The following is a 20,209-nucleotide window of genomic DNA, read 5'->3' as shown; positions in this document are numbered from 1 at the left end:
GTTGTTTGAAAATAATCCATGTAGTTATAAGAAGACATTTACAACATGCAATATGACTATTTCTTCGGAAGGCAAAGGTGACAGTGGCAGTTTTATATCACACAACAAATGATCTTGTCATTGACATGTAGAAGACAACAGAAAATTAAATATACTTTTCACTATGTGGAATACTAGACTGTTACCTGACAATTTCATAATGGAGAATGCACAGATGCACTCTGGCATATCACTTCTTAATCCTATTCGAAAGCTAAACCAGGCCTTTGTTGTTTGCATCAATTCTCTTTCCAGCTTCTTCTAGTTTACAAATATTACCCATTCTGACAACAAATGTCAGATGGTGGATCTATAGCTCTGTAGAGATTTTGGGTAGCTCTGGGAAGCTGTAATAGGAGATATCAAGGCTCAGCAGTGAGTAAAGAAAGTTTCAAGCCTTCCTTCCCAGTGCGTGGATGGGCATTGTACCGCAACTCTACCGGTATTTGGTTTGAAAAAAGTTTTTTGAAAATGGGCTAATTCCTCCAACTAATTTCTGTTATAGGAAGGAGATAGTCTCAGATAGTGATGAAGAATAATGCCCTCACTAGAGATCTAAATATGAGTCATTGTTTTAAAAAATGGTAGCATGCAATAAAAAATTAAGATGAAAAGTGGGCAAAAAAACTAAGATGTATGGGCAATTTAGAAAATACAAAACCATACATCAAAATAAGAAATTGGAAAAGAAACATGATCTGATTTATCTGAAAAAAGTCAAACTGACTTAATTTTTCTCACAGGAGCACAATATGTATGTGGAGAGACCCCCGTGCCAATATAATGGAGAACCAACTCCAGTTTGAAGACAGCCAGCACTGCAAAGTAATGCTTGGAATCCTGACTGGATTTGCCAGCATCACTCACAGACACTGAGAACACTCTTCGAGATGTACTCTTTGGCTTCTTAAATTGTTAAGATGAAATTTAGCTGATAACATGCTGACTGTGCTAACCACAGAGGCTGGAAGTAAGATTTGGTATATGGTGGCTTTTAAAATTAAATATCCATAGATTATCTTAATTTGTGTGTTAATACATATGTTATGGGCTACACTAAGTTATACTGAAAGATAAGACAGTTTTGTCAAAGCCTTCAACTCTGATTTTTACTAACTCTTCTCTTACTTTGTCCTTGTTTTCAATAAATAATTGAGATTAAATTGCAAATAACTAAACCAAACATCCTTCTAGGATGTTTCTTCACTGCTTTGCTCACAAGAATATTAACTAAGAATATCTCTGCTTCATTGTAAAATATTGAAAATAAGACAAAACACATTGCTGACTCCATATGGATACTGGTAATACTGTCATCTCCACTGAAGTACAAAAACCAGACTTCAAATTCCATTAACATGTTGTATTCTATGGGACAAAATGCACAGCCCGCTTTCCACACAGGTATATTCTTTCATGAAATGCACTAGCTCACTCCTGCCAAAAACGGTCAGTTCTTCATCCTCCTCACATTGCCATGTGATTTAACTGGATAATCCCCCAGTTTATTGGCTCTGCTGCCTGCCTCAGAGTCTGGTAAGCCACTTGTCCACCGTCTCTGTAGTCAGCTTCCAATGAGTACTTCCTGCACAACAGTTGGGGAATTGGAGCTGTTGTCAGGCTGTGGGTTACACCATGGTACAGGGGACTGAGATTGCTCCATCTAGCAATGGGCTGCAAGATTTGTTCTCTGAATCATACAACATCTTCCTGCAATGTTACATTTCTCGACTACTTAATTCTTTATCCAAATGGTAAGACATGTTATCTTGGCACTCCTCACTCTTCCTTCCCCAAATTCCTAGCTCTGACAACTTAAATTTCTCTTTATTTATTTGTTGAAATTGTACACAATAAATATTTTTTTCATGCATTAAAGCAGGTTTTGGAAGACTGTTTTGGAGACACAACAGCATTAAAATACAAAGCTACAGAGAACCTAGAAAATAACTTATCAACATTAAAAAGTCAACATTTGGCTTCATTTTGCTACAGAATGTTTTAGAAAAGCTAGTAAGTTACAAAATGAAATGACATCAAGGCAGGAAGTCACTTCTCAGTAAAGGAAATTAAAAAAAAATTGTTAGAAATTTGTTTTAGAAACTGCTATGTTTCCATGAGAAACAGAGCAAAGTACTGTCAAGGCTTGATTTACAAAGACAAAAAATCTCAATTGAGGTTGTAGTAATATCTGCCAGAACTACGTGATTTTTACATCAGTTTTGTAAGGTTTGCATAAATTATATATACAGCATACCAATACATGCAATACATTTGAAACAGAATGCCACCCATCTCTTTTTTACTGTGCAATTCCAACAAACTCTCTAAAAAGTGGGTCTGCATTCATTAAATTTGGATCTCTACAATACTGGGTCAGAAACCATCACAGATTCAATCTGGATCAAAAGGCATGTGGCAATCCCCAGCCTATGTGCCAAATGGAATCGCACCGCTGAGAATTTCCCGTACCTGTTGTTTTCACACCAGCTACGATGTGACAAATGATCGCAGCTCTCCTGGCTCACAGTCCTGATCCCATCTACAGTCTGCTCTACAATTTTTTTCTGTCGATATTTCTGGAATAAATTTGAACTAGCAAAGGCAGTTTATACTTGATCTGTACTTTCTGGTACAAAGTTGCAATTTTTTATGATGGTCCTGTCCAAAGCTCAGATTTATGGTATTATTCAGCTGCAGCCTTCCCCATACCACTAATGAAGAAGGCATCTGAAGGAGAAACAGCTCATTATCTTTTATCAGTCCAGAGTAAAAGGCAGCTACTGAGCTTGTGTCCTGGAGAGTTAATTTTCTTTCCACTAGCCAGTACAATGTGATGTTTTGAATTTAGTATGAGACTGATGTTGATAACACACTGATGGCTCAGCTGGTGCTCAGCAGTGCTTACCTTGAGCCAGGGGCTCTTCAGGTTTCCGTGCTCTGCCAGTGAGGAGCTGCACAAGGATCTGGGAGGGAGCATGGCCAGGACAGCTGACCCAAACTGGCCAAAGGGATATTCCAGACCACAGGACATCATAACCAGCACATAAACTGGGAGTCATTGGACAGGAGAGACTGCTGCTGAGGGACAAGAAGTTGTATTGTGCATCACTTGTTTCCCTTACAGAAATTAAACCTACCTCCTTCTCATTACAATTATTATGCTATTATAATATTTTATTTTGTTTCAATTATTAAACTGTTCTTATCTCAAGCCATAGGTTTACTTTTTTCCTGGTTTTCCCCCACACAGGGCAGGGGGAAGTGAGTGAGTGGCTGTGTGGTTCTTAGTTAGCATCTGGAGTTAAATGGCGACAGGCTGGTCTTATCCATGTAATGGTACTGGCCATAGGCTCCTATAAAGTTCTATTATCAATTTACCGGGATATATGAATGTGCACAAGAGGGAAATGTGAAAACGTGTGTTTCTCTGGGCCTGAAATGACTAGACAGACACAGCACTTCAAACATGTAACAAAAACTGAGACTGCAACAAGTTGTTCTCTTTCTATCTGAGAATAAGATAGCCACACTGATCCAGGAACAGGAGTAAGGTCTGAAATACCAGGAAGGGGACCAGACACTTCTCTGTTTGACTTCAGGAATTAAACCATTTTACAGGCCCTCTCCCAGACTGCCGGAACACATTTCACAGCTGACCTCACTCAGATACCCCTGGCTCCTTCACAGCCTGCACAGGTGACCCTCAGGGGTGAGGGGTAGCACACGTGCACAGCCCTGGCAGAGAGAAGCCCACCCACACACCAACATCTTGCAGGCAGTTCTGGCCCCACTGCTCAGGTGCCCGTTTACCCACCCTTGCTAATTCCTGGGAAACGTTGTATTCAATGGTCTGAAGCAAACAGCAACATCAGCAGAGACACATCTTTTTTCTGTTGATCAGCAAGCTTTACAGGTTCTCTACCTAGTAGGAACATACTTTGCAAGAACATTTAATGTGATGTGTTATTTCACTGTAACTGGCAAAACATATATTGTCACGTATTCAATTGTGTTTTCCAGTAAATATTTACTGGGGTAGCTAATGGCACACTCAAGCCACAGTGGTAGTCTGAGAAACAGCAAAAGGAAGCTCTGAACAGGAGACGTTTCCCTCCGCAAACAGGGACCTCTTCCGTGCAATGCAGCGGCAATATGCATGGGTCACACAGCAAAGGACATGTTTGCTGCTGTGGCATCTACTGTGGGGTGGGGAATTAAAACATCCCTATCTGCTTTTCACGTGCAGGGCTGCCAACAATGCAGGGACATCTCCGCAACTGGCTTGATACAACAGTCTTCTGAAGCAAGTTCAAGTTTTCTAAAATATCTGACCTTGTTTTTCCCAATGGAAGAACCTATTAGGAGTTCAAGTGATTAATACTTGGAAATGGGAATATCTACCCATTTAAGATTCCTAGATTTCCCCCCTCCATTAAGAAGCAGTACTGCTTCTCTTCTACCAACACTTTTAGCACATGCTTCAAGCTGGCATTTTAATTTAAGATACACACTTCTGTTTAGCAGCCATTAAAGACTTGCAGCGATCAAGATTAATGCACATTAGTTATTATGTGGAATTTAAAGTACTTTTAGAATTCATTAGGGAAACTAGAGCTATTTTTCTTGATCGGAACAATGTTGCCTTACAGTATTCCAGCTAATGTCCTAGGTCTCAACAGAGGCACACAATGAAGGATTAAAAACCTTCACTGGCAGTTCTTAATGTACTTCTTGGTTTCCTTAGTCTCAGGAGATATTTAGATATCCACATATCTTACTAAGGAAAAACATAAATTGTTTAAGAGCTCATAAATTGCACTGAAGCATTCAGCCTGACTAAAGGAAAAAAATGCTGCCTAAATTACCTGAGGGGCAACCCCCTGCTATTCTTCACTTCCCAATGCAGCTCTCACCAACATGCAAACCAAAGCAGTATGTTACAGGCTTGCCTCACCCTGAACTTCTGCTTTACATCTTCCTTATCCCTTGCCATTTGCCACAGATGCAGAACAACATGAATATCTATGGACTACTGGAATGGGGCAGTGGTGCTGGAGGTCGTAAGTCCATAAATACTCACACAGGGCTGGGAGAACTGTTACGTGAGTGGAAGCAGGATACTGGAACCTGGTGTTTTTAAATTACTCCTGTGCAGGAACAGAAATACATCCAAAACAATCTGATGCTCCAGTTTCTTACTGGAATTCAGATTCCATGAGAGGAAGGAACTGTCCCCTCTGTGTGTCACAAGTGCTCTGAAGCTGAAGACAGAATGAAATGTTTTTCCTACTCCTCCCTTTGTGAGTGAACAATAGGAGCTCAGGTTTTCAAATTCACTCAGGGTTCTAGTTCTCCCTCTCTCACCCTGGCAATCACATGAAACAAGCTCATTCTTCACGGTGGCAGACCACTAAGCAGATCAAGTCAGTAACTCCCAAATTGTTTCCCATTATCCTAGTTTCTTGCGGTCTTAATTTCTTCAAACTTAAATTGCGCTTTTGGCATTTTCTGGATCTAGGAATACCTAAATGAAATGTTTCACACAACAGCATCTCTCCCAGTTGGGCTAGAGGAATCAATATCAGGTAACTGCCCTTTGTGTGTTGTTCTGAAAACTCCTCACTCCCACAACCTAGAAGCTCAAGGGGTAGCATTACATTATCAAGAGTTCTCCCTGTCTGGAAGCTTCTCATATGGGGTCAGACAGCTCCTAGAACCCTGGGTTAGGGTTAGGCTGGAATCTCATCACCACAAGCTTTCCTTCTTCACCACAAGCACCTAACTCTGCTGTAGAATCCCAGGACCTGCTCAGGGCTGTTCTAACTCCCAGGTAGTTAATCCATGTACTCTCCTTCAACTTTGACCTCAGCAATGTGGAATTTACAGATCATTTAACTGTGATATACTAATTAATGCAAACAAAACGCTCTTGATTCTGAGACAAACTCATCTAAGCTGCAGAAGCCAAGAAAAACAGAGATATATGAAAAGACAATCGTGTTGACTTAATTTCTTCTCACCAGTCTTGATCACTGCTTAAGCCTAGGTTTGGAGTCCTGGAAGGGTACCAGGATCCTCCCTGCCACATACGGCTTCTTCTCCAAACTGAAGCGATGTTTTTCACTGCTTTGCACTTTCTTCTTCAGCTGGCCTCAGTTAAACAAGAATCCTCTGCTAGAAAGCACATCTCTTTTCTCTGTTCTTTCTCCCTGATTATGTGAATACCTCTCATAATTTTTCAGCCCTCAGTCTTCCCAAAATGATAGCAACAAATGATTTCTAAAGTCTGCTTCTACAAAAATCCAGTTCTTGTAGACTGGTGCTTCTTGCAGATATATTATAGAAAATTATATTCCCTCAGGCTCTAGTCACTGCATTGTCCCAGGATGGAAGCTATTAGTTAATGGCTCTGCAGTGATAAAAGGCAATGACTGCAGAAAGACTTCTATTTCAAATACATCGACGCATTAGTGAGAAATCAATTTCATTACTTCACTCAGATCTCTTAAGTTATAGACAGAGTCACTGAATCATTATAGATGGCAAAAGTTAGAACAGGGGAATGTAAGAATAACAAGCAAGTAAGAATAACAATACAATTCCTATACGTACTTCAGCATTTATTAGCACATTTAAGGAGACAAGGAGAACAAGGCAAATATTCTCATGCTTGATGACCTATGATTCCAAACTTTTGCCCCTAGAAAAAATGGCAACTTAGATCTCCCAGTTCATTTTACAAATACCAGCACACTTCCATTGACAAGCACAAAAACCTGTTTAGTCTTAAAAGTGAATTGAGAAAAATAGACATATTTTACCAGCACTTTCCTAATCCTAGTAACATACTAGTAACAGACTTTTAATTACTTGTCTATCCTTCCCCTGAAGTACTAGAACTGTTAGCACTTAAGCTTCATATAGACTCGCCCAGTTAATCTACATAACATTGAAATAGGAAAACCCATGACCAAAAAATGTTATTGATGACTTTGTACACAGAGAATTTCAATAAAAACATACTAAGACAAACTAGCTTTCAAATCTGATACTGAAAACAGTTAGTATAAGAGAACTTTATGCTATTTTTCACTTTTCCAAGGACACTTCTTTTCCTGATCTCAATTGAATAATTGCTATATTAATTAACAGGTATAACCATAGTATCAGTGCAATCCAAGTAATAACAACTGCACACACAAGTGGACTGAATAGTATAGTATTATTACATCTGAACAACTTCTAGGTATTTTCACAATTAGACAGTAAAAGAAGCTGAAGGCAGATGGTCACTCTAAACATACTATATCTCAAAGCGTTTTCAAGCTTTCCATCTGATGTGGTCTAACACAAACACAAGTATTATAACCCACCAATTTCTGAGGAAAGCAGTCTTGTGCAGTTTGTCTTTTAGCAATTTACATATTGTGGAGGGAAACATCAAGATACCACAGAACTATGTTAAATTATCTCACTCAAGTTCACAGCACCACTATTCAGCTTTTTGGTGAACAATGAAAAAAACTTTTTAGAACTATAACAACTTAGATTATTCTTAACATAAAACTTACTAGATTTAGGTGACGGTTTAAGTGGTGAACACCTCACTTAAACCACCAAATGCTAAAGAAACTTGCCAAAGGAAGCAATATCATATCCATAGAGAAAGGCTTTGGAAAATATCTCTTAGGAAAAGGAAAGAAAGTTTAAAACTTCAACTGCTGTTAATATTTGATAGGCTTGATGTGAAAAAAACCCTTATGTTTTGTGGATGTAAATTGTTGCTGCCGGTTCCGAGCTTCCCCTCCCCCCTCCCAAAGACATGTGCTCGGAGCTCCTTTGTTCCAAGCGCGGGCAAAGCCAAATGTAACTCAGACTCTTCAGCAGGGTCTGATTGGCCGCTCACCCCGGGTCCACCCCCAGTCCTCCCCTTTCCCCTTCTCCTAATAAAGATGCTCGAGGGAAGGGAAACGCCCTCTCGCAGCTCAGCTACCTTCCTGTGAACATCTCTGGTCGTCTGTCTCATTTGAGGGCTTCTAACTGCAGGGAATTGAGCGAGCAGGGAGCTATATTTCTCCCTCTTTGCTTCTGCTGATGGTATTTGTTCTGCAGCTGATTCAGGTACCGATTTTAGAGCTACTAAAGTGCTAGATCGCCTGTGCTACCTCTCAAGGCTGCTCGAGGCTTTCTAAGGCATTGAAATACAAGCGCTAGCCGGTAAAAGCTGAAAAGATACCTTCCGCAGTAAATGTTACTGAGAAACCATTTATTCAAGTTGTTTAGGAACACTGTACAAGAAAAATAGCTCAGATATTTTTTTCAAAAAGAATCATCCCAGGAGAAATGAGCAAGAGTCATTCCATCCTCCTGAACTTCAGCTATGGCACCTGCTTTGTAAGACTTACGAAAAAACCCCACATATTAGTGATAATATTGCTGTTTACAAGGACAAGATCAGCACCACTGACCATGCAACAAATCAGCAGCACCCTGGATGTATTCCATTCTGCTGCTGCAGCTGTGAGCAGGCCACAAGCAGCCCTCCAAGGCAAGGAAGCACTGTCCCTGAATGATGGAGAGCAGAGCCAGCTCTCTTAGGACAGCTGCCATGGACATAACATGCATACCTACAACTCTGGTCATTTTAGGACTGTGGGAAAGCCCAGCTATACCTTAAAGAGATGCCTTGAGATCAACCCAGGCTCTAACAGTGCGCATTAGTTCTGTACCAAGGTTTGCTTGGTTGAACCTGAGAACTTTTAGACCGTGCAGTTCACTTTCTAAAAGCCTTTAGAAGGATAAGAAAAAAACCCCTGCAATGGAAATTTAGCAGCTTGACACTTTGAGCAAACATGCACAAGCTGTGCATTTGCTCCTTGTAGGAAATATAGAGAAATACAAGACCAAGACTGAAGTCTCATGATCGAAATGTGAACCAGCACTTTAGTTAATTTTAGCTGCAGTTAATAGTCTAGATGTGTGAAAGTTCACACTCTCAGCTCTCTCCTGTAACTTTTTTTTTCCTTATCCAGTTAATGATTGGAGGCTTTCCAAAATGCCTGTTCCTCTTTAACAGATATTATATTAGACCTTTGCAGTAACTCAAAGTATTTCAGAACATGTCAGAAGCAGCTACAAAGTGAACAATGTCCTTCTGTGATTCTTCCTGAAGCAAACTTTGCATCTATCACTTGTGATGTACTTTTGTCGGGAGTCTTAGAACAAGGACCTTCCTCTTCAGTGGTTGAATCAGCACACCTTTGTTTCCCTGTGCATTTCATACATCACTGAACATGCAACACACCTGGTTAGATCTGTATTTTCTCAGCAATCTTTCAGTGATTTTGAGTTTTGATTTTGCAGTAAATGAAGATTGAACCAGTTGAGTATCTCAACATCCCCATGCACAGTGAAATCCCTTTCTCCTTTCTTTGCACATTAGTAATTTCAACATTGGAAAACCATTTTATCAAGAATTTGGGACACATCTCTGACAAGTAGAAAGAAGAGAGTCCTGTAACATTTCATGTAAGAATCCAGCCAGAATAGATACAAATATATAGAAGAATTAAAATTGCTTATCCATTTTGACATGAGTTGTAAGCCTAGTGCAGTGACTGGAAAACTGGAATTTCAGGTAATTATATCACATCTGAAAAGCTTCACTGAAGAACTCCTATTCAAACACATCTTTGTTGAAGTCTCAACCCCAAGTTTGAAAGTTTGAGTGTCAGGTGTCAAAGACCAGCTCTGGACTAATTTGTGTCTCATGCAATCCCTTTCATTACAGAACAGTAACTGATGCCAGAAGAACAAGATGAAGATGTTGCTTCCCCTAGAGTTCTACCTATGACACCCCTCAGTGTCTTGCAAAACAGAGTTTAAGTTTCTTACTGCAAACTCTGGACAGCAAAAGCAGCTCCTTTTCATCTGCTCATCATACTAAAGTACTTTCAAAGCTAGGCTGTACTTTTTCCATTCCTTCACTCTGGAAATACTACTATCCATGTTATGTAACTGCAAAAAAAAATTTTTTTTTTGAAACAAAAGGGGACTTGAGAGAAAAAGTACTGTGCAGTTCTGAGGTTTGCATCTCTCTGAAAACTAGCTTACAAGTCTCCTGCTTTCCACAGGACTAAGAGCATGCTTATGTGAAGGATAAAAATGTAAAAATATGAGTAGTAGTTAGCTCCATGTGCGTTGTAGTTTTGCATCTGCAACATTTACGTTCTTATTTTCATTTAAAAACATTGTATTTCTTCCTTGAAAAGTGGTTAGATAAATTTGAGGTACCTTAAGGGGAAAAAAAAAAGTATATTTTGAATTGATGAGTGCTTCCTCACATTGGTTCCTCTCCAGTGATCAATATTCTTTTTGCTGCTTTGCTTTTGAAGATTAGTGAAATCTACACATTTCTCCCATTTGTCAAATAAATCCTAAGTAACTTCATCTGAAACATGGTATTATACTTCAGTAGGCACAAATGCGCAGTAGGGAAAGGTAATCTCTTTTATGTATTCTGTAAGGCATCTATGAAGAATTTCTTATAGTTTTAATTCCCTCACAGAACCATACAATTTCTAAAGAAACCTAAGGCTACAGGCTGTCATCGTTGTTTAATCTCTTAAATGTCACCATCAAGAATCAGAGTAAAGAAAACTAAAGCAATGTGTGCTTCCCAAATGGAGCTGCAAGAACAAAGCCTGCTTAATCACACAACATACCTTTCCTAAATCTCCTGATTTTAATATTCATAATATTTTTTCTAGAGCATTAGATAGGCACACAAAGAATATACAACAGCATGTTCCAGACAAGCAAATGAAATATATTTTATTAAGAACACAGTTTTTTTTCCTACAAGGTTCACTAATGAGTCTTCAGGGCAAAACTGTCCAGGTGGAACTGCAGAGATCTTTTCAGTGCACACAAGTTTATCCCTCAGAACTGATGTCTAGGTTTTGGGGGGAGTTGCCCATTTTCTTCCCCTTTTCAAATTTTTAAATACCTGTCTAAGATAAAAAGAAGTTACAACTATTTATCATTAAAAGCTGATCTCTTTATATCAATATAAGTAATTTCCACTATGAAAACTATTGCTTTTAAAATGCTTTAACACATATACATCAATTACTTAAAATTTCTTCTCATATAGAGATTGTAATTTGAATTTTTTTATTAGTGGAACAGCTTTTTGTCCCTGCTGCCCAAGAGATGATGAGTTTCAGTCTCTGTCTTATCGTATTTTATGATCCCCAGATAGGAAGGACAATCGAGACATACATAAATATACACATATGCAGTAAGAACTTTGATTTCTAAAAGAAAGCCATTTGAAGGAGGAATACACTTGACAGTCTACTTTTAAAATCAGATAGGGTTTTATCAATTGTCCTTTCAGAAATCTTAAGATTACTTAAAAGCTCTTATTTAATGGAAACAGATGACAACTTTCTGAAGCCTAAGGAAAAAAAGAAGACAGATGATGTTGAAGAGAGAAAAATAAGTGTTCAGGAATTCAGGGAGTATAAAAGCCTCAGCCAGCCCATGTGAATTATTCATTCATGTTTTTATTTATAGAAAGATACTATGGCATATTCATTTAGAAGAGTGGCTTCAGATAATGGGAAGTCTAACCAATTACAAAGCTGTAAAATACTAACAGCAGGAGTAAATGACAGAGTATCTAAGATAGGCACTCCTGTACCTAAACTCTTAAGACATTCAAATAGTATGATTCAGAAACTTCTCTTCCTCCAGACTGGGAGCCATTGAAAGACATATCCAAAAGAAAATACAATCATCCCATTATCCCTGAAAGGGTTGTACCATTCACAGAAAGGGTGCACCACAGCAGCAAGAAACTCCAGTGATAACTCTGCCATGCAAGGTATGCAGTGCTTTACACCCAAAGTACCTAATTTTGATTTACTAGAGCGCATTTTCCTCTCTACTGTCTTTAGGATTTGATTTTGCTGTGTTGTCTTTCCTGTGATCCCTCAGAACTATCCAGTTCCTTCCGTCAGGGTATCATTCCTGATATCTTTTCATATCTTTTCTATTAGGTTCCCTAAAATTTCTGCCTTCCTTTCTTCTTGTAATTCAAATTCTCCCTCATCCTCACAAGAAAAACCTGTGTTCTTCCCAAGACATCCAGCCATGTAAAAATTGAAAAGTGATGAAATGGAGAAGGGATCCCCAGCTGAAAAGAACTGCAAAGTGTTTTGCTGGAAAGAAAAAGACATTCCTTGAATAAGCGATATGAATGTCATAGCCATTACACTCTAATATTCATCTTATACTTGTGCCCTAAGCTTCTGCTCTAAAGCATCAGCTTAAAGCTCATATATTTTCCTTTATGAACAGTTAAGAAGGTTAAATCCATGAAGAGCTGGAAAGAGAACTTCACAAACATAGGCAGTGGTAACAGTTTGAGAGGTTATTTTTATTGTAAAAAAATTTAGCAATGCTAAAACTTTGCAGGAGGTAACAGCAATTATCAAAGACATTTTAATGGGTACAGTGAAGGAAAACTTTCAAGGCTGGTAATAGTTTATGTCACTGTTGTTGAGCTCTTTTGGAAGATGAGTCTTTCTACTGAGGAGAACATGCCATTCCCCCTTCTTTCTTCCATACTTTGATGCAACGTGTCAATAATATCTAGAGGAAGCTATTTTTATTGGGAATGGGTTTTAACACCTGGCTATGTATCAAAGATTTTTACAGAAAACTATCCTTACAAAAAAATGCTCCTTAGTTTTTACAGCTGTACAAAATGGGGGCAACCAGACTCTGTGGGGAGGATCACTTCCCTCCCTTTCTTTCCAGCAAGATACACAAAGATCAGATCAGCATCACAGGATAAGCTGGGTTATTCTTGACAATAGAAAACTCATGTTATTCGAGTACTATCAGGTGCAACATGAGCACACTGCAAGAGACAGCAAGCAAAATTTAGACCCACTGACAGAAGCTAGGGCTCTGCAAGACCCAGATTTATGTACTGCAGCTTCACAGAATGCTCCCAGATGGGTGCAAAAGCAGTGGAACAAAGGAAAACACAACTCAAAACAAGCCCTTCAGAGATAGCACAATGGAAACATCCTATTTGTACTCAGTTCTGGAGGGTTTATAAGCTATTCAAAAGAAGCTGCCTGTCCGGAAGTTGTGCTGCTGGGAGGTGCTGGACCCGAATTTGTACAAGCTCAGCTCCAGCATTTCAGTGCTCATTAGTATGTATCCAGCTCTTAGTTACATTGTTCAAATATTTACTCCACGCTCCCCCCACTCCTTCAGGGCACAGTAGGGCCTCAGCCTTCCTTTCACAGCACTGCACAGTGCTGACCCCAAGCAACAGAGAAGCCAGTGAGGATAGGTGCTCTACTGGATCTCAGGCATAAATGAGGCAGAGGTGTGAGGGTGGGAAGGCCGAAGGCAGCCTTAGCTACAATGACCATGAGATGCTGATGTTGTCAAAGACAACAGGAAGGCCTTGTACCATAAGTATGAAATGGGAAAATGTGAGCCTGCTGCTGAATGGGGCAAGGGAGCCCAGTGACAAAGGACAGGAAAAAGGCTGAGGTGATGTAATAGTGCCTCCTTTGCCTCAGTCTTTTTTTACTAGCAGGACAAACCTTCAGGGGCCAGAGAAGATGGTGAAAAACTCCAGCAAGGAACAGGTACCCTTGGTAGAAGAGGATCAGCACAGGGAAGGACTCTTAAGTAAATGGGTCATACCTGAATCCATGGCCCCTGGCAGGATGCATCCACGAGTGCCAAGGGAGGTGGGTGATGTCACTGTGAGGCCACTCTCAGTCTTTAAAAGAGATTATGGTGGTTGAGAGATGTGCCTCATGACTGGAGGAATGCAAATGCCACTCCTACCTTTAAAAGGAACAGGGCTGAGGGAAGGTGAAAGAGCAACTGATCCAGGAAACCATTTCCAGTCACATGAAAGACAAGGTGATCAGTAGTGCTGAACATAGGTTCACCATGGGGAAACTGCTTGACCAACCTGATACACGCCTACAGTGAAATGACTGGCTTGGTAAATGAGGGGAAAGCAGAGGGTACTTCACTAAGGCCTTTGGTTCTGTTTCTCAAGATCCTCAGACACTCTTGATGTAGGAGCGGAATGTGGATCTAATCAACGTGTACAAAAATCCTGAATGGATAGTGTAAAGAAAACGGAGCCAGGTTCTTCTCAGTGGTGCCGAGGACAGGACAAGAGGCAACAGGCACAAGCTCAAATACAGGAAGTTCCCGCTGAACATCAGGGAACAGCTTCTCACTGTGATGGTGATTAAGCACTGGCACAGGTTATCTAGAGAGGTTGCTGAGGCTTTATCCTTGGAGATACTGAAAACTGCAGCAATATCACCTTGCCCCTCTAGCCCTTTTGAGAACTCCTGTCTTACATTAGTATTCCATGCTTCTCAGTCATCAAACACTAGATCATGTGAAGGACCTGATGCAGAACAGTGCTAGATTAGGTTTGCAGAGATATGAAATCATTCATCTTCTCTGTTATGTGAGCTGCTTCCAGTGCTGAGCACCTGGGCATCCATCTGAGGGTCAGAGGAACTTGAGGAGAGACATCTGGCACTCCCCTGTTCTCCCTTTCACCCAAATATATTCCAAAACTTTTAGAAAAAAACCCCAGCAGCATGGTGGTCCTGCCTCCACCACCACAGCACTAGAACACAGAAGCGGGCACACTCATATAATGAGATCTATTTTTTCCACCTTTTTTGTTCTCCATTGCCTCGAACGCAATCCATTGCTTCCCAGCTGCGGCTGTGGTGGTCATAATCACTGCAGAGTCTCCAGTGTTTTACATACTGATGCATTGGCTCTCAGAGAAAAAAGGACCACAGCTGAACACACCCAGGCTATACATTATAAAGACAAGATATTAAGTGATCTATCTCTGCAAATCTGCTGAAAATTTGAAATCCTTCTTCCTGGACAACTCATGATACCAGAAAATGGTGGAAAAACAGAAAATAGGAACAGCTTCATGTGCCTGGAAGAATTTCCAGAGTGTCATCTGTCTCATTATGAATTTGGGAATAGGGTTCCTTGCAAAATTCTGCAAGAGAAAAAACTTCTCAGGGGCTACTCAAGGTTTCTGGAAAAAGAACTCTATAGAATCCCAGAGGCTTGCTTTCCACAACTTCCTTCAGTTCATCTGAATGTATCTGGTTTTGTGCCTACATTTCTGTATGTGGATAAAACACAGTTTCAAGCAAGAACACACCACATGACTACTGAAAACACTAAGATTATGGTAATTCACGACTAAGACTCTACTGAGAACAGAATGAATACATGAATCACATACAATTTTCTGATTTTCTCAATGCAGCGGCAGCTCATGTATCTAAAGCTGAAGATGGTACAAATTGCCTGTTAGGTTCTTCCCTGAATGTGTAAGAAAACATTTGTACACATTGCAGATAATTAAGTTGTTGGGCTGCTTGCTTTCCTAGGCAGGCATCCTAAACAGAAGAAAGGACTTTTAATTATTACAGCTTTTCACTTTTTAGTCTTGCAGGTTGCAAATGCAATTTATATACATAGCCAAGAGAAGATTTTCCAATATAAATTGTAATTTTTCAGTGTAACTGGAAGACAGTAGAGTGTTACAGACAACATCATAGGAGTAAAGCTAACTGTAAAATTGCAGAGAAGACTTCTCTGAAAAAGAACTGAGGCAAACTGCAATGACATCTTTCCCTACATACTGAATATTCAGATTCCTTTTCTCAAGTATTTTTCTTAGTTTTCTTGACAACTGGACGCACACTGTTTACCAACAAGACTAATCAGCAGCTGGAAACACAACTGTAATTTAGTCTGCATATTAACTGAAGCTGTAGTAGGTATATTTTCAGTAACAGCTTGGAACTTTAGGTCATTAAAATCATTAACAAGCTTGAAGATATGAATGACTCATCTACTTAAGTGCTTTCATAAAGAAACTGAGCCATGCATTCATTTGCTTATACAGCTGTTTTTGCCGTTTATCAGTGTCATGCTTATAATTTAAGTAATTTAGCCACTTGAAATTTTAAAACAGCGTATTGCAATGTCCCAGCATTTAAATGATCAAGAAATAACTGCAAAATTATGTTCACTGTCTAGATAGACGAGTATCAAAAGAGATAAAAAAGAGAATCCAACTCTAAGTGTATAAAAGTTTAAACAGAATAACTCCAGTGACCTTTTTACTTTTGTCCTATTGACACTGTATGCAGTGAGACAATACATTTGGCATTCATGCATGGGGGCCTTACAGCTGATTAAAGGCACAAGTAGGGTTTTACTCTGAACAAGCTCTCAGCTCATTCTGTGGATTGAAGGTGCATTAGTGGCTGGCCCACAGCAAGCTCTTGGAGTGAAACCCCAGCTTACACTGACCTAAAGGAAATGATGAATCCTGAGATCCCTTTGGGAGCCACACCAAAGCATTGCTTCAAAGGCACACTCCTCACTGGGCTACAACACTAATTGAGATACAACCTCCAAGTACCAGAGGCACTCTCACCATTTGGTTCTCTGCTGAGTACCTACTTTGTACACAGAAACTGCTTCTTCATTTCTCACAACTGCTTTCAAACATTTGCCACTAAATGTACTACAGCCTCCTCTGTGATTTACCTCTGAGGAAATCTGAAATAAATAATATATCCATTTATTTCATGCCCTTGCTAATTGTTTCCAGAACAGCTAGAGTAGTTCAAACCATGCTTGATGATTTATGAGCTTTTAGACTTGTCCATATGAATTTTTCTATGAGATCATAAAGTTTAATTCCTTTAAATTAAGAATAAAATAAACTTCTTTACCACAGCAGCAGAAGAAAACTAAACACAAAATCTAAAAGTGAAGGACATGCAGACCAGATGTGGAAGTTTAAGATATTAATGGAAAGATAATTTCTCTTTAAAAACCTAACAAATTGATATAGATTTTATCTCAAAAACCTCCTGGGGAACAGTCTATGAGATAGCGTAGGCTATCAAACGAAGAAGAAAAATATTTTTCACCAACTCTGAGGTTTTTTCACTTGTATTTGAGAATTCCATTCAGTTTTTCTAAAAAGTAATGCCAACCTCCCTTTCTAACAGTGTTCTCTCTTGCAGCAGATCTCCCAGATACCCTTTCATTTGCAGTAATTAATTATTTTTTCTTTTTTTTAAAATAGAAATGTAGTATTCCCCTAAAATATCAGTTTAGTTAGGCATGTCAGACATTGTCCTCTATTATCAAATAAAATAGTGTACTGAAAATAGCAACACACATTTTACTCCTTAGAGCACACCTACCTACCAGTAACTTCCAGCATCTTTCCACCCCTCAGTGGGTTTAGAAGGGCGTAGAACTTCCCTCTACATCTTCACCTTCTCCTGACACCCCAAATGCCACAAAACCATGAAATAACTCTCATACATGCATTTTTCAACCCAGTATTTCCATATGATTTAGTCTTCCAGGCATAACATGCCATAGATACACCTCATAGCTTTGGAGAGGGAGGAAAATACACAACGTCTAGCTTTACAGGGCATTCATTATAGCAGAATGCAGACTTAACTAAATTTAATATTGAGAAAAAGCTTGAAAAATCACATTTTTAGCGTACAAAAACCTACAGAGACCTTTCTATTAGTAAAGACTTCCAGAAGTCTTTACTAATAGAACAGAACAAAGCAGAGCAAATTTGGTATCATTCTTTCACAGCAATGGAATTTTGAATCCTTTGTGAAAAGCTATTTAAGAAGCATCCAACAACATGCATCTGAGCAAATTCCTGCAATGCATCCGACAAAGACAAATTAGCCAGTTCAGACACAGCAAATGAGTAGAATATTACTGCTATTTTGCAACTACTATTATTTCAAATATTGTGTATAAAAGAGTTGGATGATTCCACCTTAAATTCAAAAAGATTCCTTGAAATGTTAAGGAAAGACAATCAGTGAAGCAGCTTTGAAACAGCATGGAACATATTTAAAACCTCAAATGACCTTAAATCTAGACATAAAGAGAGAATTCCTTGTGACTTTGGCCAAATCTGTGTGTTCTTTGTACTCATTTCTGCTCAGAGAAGAAAAAACCTCCAGAACAAAAGCAGACTTTAAACAGAAGTGAAGAATACTCTATAAATAGCTGAAGACTGAACACTGTCTGACCAGCTGGAAGGGATCTAGGGAGTTAGTGGGATCTACCATACTGTTAACCCTGTTCAGTCAGCCTGGCAAACCTCACTGGAGAGCAAATGTTAAGATCCAGATAAACTGTTTCATAGCTGTTTTAGAAGGGAGGTGTCTCCCCAGTGGAAAAACACTGGCACATTAAGCTGAAAAAGAAAGTAGAATTCTGCATTTCCTCCCCACAGGAAGCACTTCTTTCCCCTCACTTGACTAAATGACTTTCCCACAGCAATTCTGCTCTTGAACATAAGATGGCTGGTAACTTTCTCATATGAGGAGACACTGAAGAGCAGCAAGTGGCCATCATAGTAACTTGCTTTTTGAGCCACGGGTAACAAATAGGCCTCAAAGTTCTTCTGGTTGCTGCAGATACAAAAACTAGTTTTCCTCTTAAAAGGTATTTCACATGGTGGAAAAAACCCAACTCTTTGCCCTGCCCTTCCCCTCTGAGAAAACACACAGACAAGCACTGCCTGCAGCTGACAGCTTACTCAGGGCAGAAGTCATGCTGAATCTCCCATTCTGCTTTAATAACAAGAAAAAAAAAAGCAAGCAGTTCCTCTTATCAGAGAGCTTAAAAATTATATTCTGTAATAGTTTAAAATTAATTACAGAGTAATTCAGCATTTTATAAGAAAACCCAATGATGCTTAACCTCATTAGTGAGAAGACAAATCTCTTGTCTTCTAGTGGCACTGTTACAGGATTTGCACTGTCATAGCCATTTGAATGGTTGTGTTCTCTATTGCAAAAGCCTTCAAACACTCCTTCAAAAGAAAGACTGACTTAGCAAACTATGTTACTTCACTTGCAAATGAAGCACTACTCATTATATATAATATTTGTGAGGCCATAGCATAAGAATGACTTTTTTAGAAGTATGTTTACAGCCAAGTGATATGATTGGCACCTTTTAAAAAAAAGGAATCTAAAGATAATAACTGGGGCAATAAACAAAAACGTTGGCATGTAGATGCAGTTTGAATAGTAATATTTCCAGTTTCCAATTCCTCCTACTGCATTTTTAAATTCTCTGCTAGTAATTATAAAATGTGTCCAATATGATATTGGAACAGTTGAGTTTGTCAGTGACTTCTCTAGACATCTGCAATTACATTCTAATACTGTTGAACTTTTCTGATTTAAAACCCACTTAATTTTCAGGTTTCAGTTAAAACTCCACAGATCAACGAGTAAAGACACTCAGAATAACTCCCCAGTATTTACTGAAGCTTTATGAAAAAGATTGCTATAGGGAAGGAATAACTTAGGATCTTGGACACCACTTCAATCAAATCTATTTTTCGGGAAACAAAGCTACTCAAATGAAACAAAGCATGGTCTGTAACTACACTTTTCAAGTATAAACATCCTTGGCACAGCTTGCTCTTAAAACCATCTTTTGTGCTTTGTAACAAAGACCAAAAGGGTGGGATTTAACTTACCAGATGCAGAAAATTAAAGTCAGCAAAACAACCTATCTCTCCAAACTACTTTTTCTTTGAGGAGAGGAGGGGATAGAATGACCGGTTCAGAAGTACAAATTAAGAAAGGTCAATTTTACCACAAATGTGGGAGACAAAGACAAAAAGCTGAGAATTAGCCTAAACAGAACACCAGAAACAAAGTACTAGCTATCAAAAAACCAATGGCTTAATAACCTAAAAAATGTGGTTAAATGGGGAAGGGATGCACCTCAGTTGCCTAAAGCAACCCTAATGAAGCTTTGAAGGTGGTCACTAATCAGATTCTAACCCTAACAGATAAAGATCACTGCTGAAGGACTCCTGATTTTCAGGACATTTGGACAATTTTCAAGAGGGCCTGAAAAAGGCATACCCTCGATACATAAATAAACTATCAACTGAGATCCAGCACTTGTTTCCATTTATTCAATCCTCTAGAACCTGGCTCTACAATTTTCTAGCTGGCAAACTGAAAGTAAGTTG

At 39.1% G+C, this 20,209-nt stretch overlaps 1 protein-coding gene and 1 long non-coding RNA gene across 4 annotated transcripts in view; one reads left to right on the top strand and one right to left on the bottom strand.

Moving 5' to 3' along the window:
• The window catches only part of LOC109144531, a 36,589-nt gene extending 34,677 nt beyond the window's left edge, over nt 1–1,912 (top strand). For all 3 annotated transcript variants that reach the window (XR_005604685.1, XR_005604687.1, XR_005604684.1), the window contains one exon: nt 783–1,912. This is a non-coding gene — a long non-coding RNA (uncharacterized LOC109144531). The remainder of the gene's footprint in view (nt 1–782) is intronic.
• The window catches only part of CTDP1 (CTD phosphatase subunit 1), a 102,781-nt gene that overhangs the window by 7,173 nt on the left and 75,399 nt on the right, over nt 1–20,209 (bottom strand). The window lies entirely within an intron of this gene.

The sequence above is a fragment of the Corvus cornix genome, chromosome 2, assembly GCF_000738735.6.
Source record: "Corvus cornix cornix isolate S_Up_H32 chromosome 2, ASM73873v5, whole genome shotgun sequence".
Taxonomy (NCBI): domain Eukaryota; kingdom Metazoa; phylum Chordata; class Aves; order Passeriformes; family Corvidae; genus Corvus; species Corvus cornix.
Note: the sequence above shows the minus strand (reverse complement) of the source record. Positions and strands in the feature narration are given on the sequence as shown.